Here is a 585-nt window from a genome sequence, read left to right on the forward strand (position 1 = left end):
AGTAAACAGGTGTTGAACCAGTGGGGGCCTGACTGAGGTTCTGATTGGAGTCAAAGTTAAACTGCTTCAGTTTTTTTTTTTATTGTGCTTATTTTCCTTCATGAACATCATCAGGTTTCCTTCAGGACCAATTTCTACATGTGACGTTTGTCGGCTGTGAAATGTCTTCCAGACTGCATTCAGCTTTGCTTTTAATTTTTTTATTTTTTAAGTCTTTTCATATATTTTTACATAACTAAGTTTAAAGTTAAAAAAAAGTATTTGTAGATTTCTTTACCAGACATACAAAGGGATCAAAGTTACGTTCCTCACCGTCCCACAGTGATAACAGGACAAAGTGACAATAGTGCAGATAGTGAAGCCTCTATGCTGGAGGGTTTTCTGAGCTTCCTGACAGCTCTGATGGGGCAGAATTCATCTTCCTCACAGCTGCTGGTGCAGGAACAGAGGCTCCTGTAGCTCCCCCCAGAGGACAGGAGGGTGATTGCTTAGTGGGTGAGGCGTGTTTATGTTTCGCAGGGTGGGTATCCGTTTTCTCAATAAGCTGTTATAGTCCGTGCAGCTTCCGCCCCACACTGTGATGCA

The sequence above is a fragment of the Cyprinodon variegatus genome, unplaced genomic scaffold (genome assembly GCF_000732505.1).
Source record: "Cyprinodon variegatus isolate N-32 unplaced genomic scaffold, C_variegatus-1.0 Scaffold269, whole genome shotgun sequence".
Taxonomy (NCBI): Eukaryota; Metazoa; Chordata; class Actinopteri; order Cyprinodontiformes; family Cyprinodontidae; genus Cyprinodon; species Cyprinodon variegatus.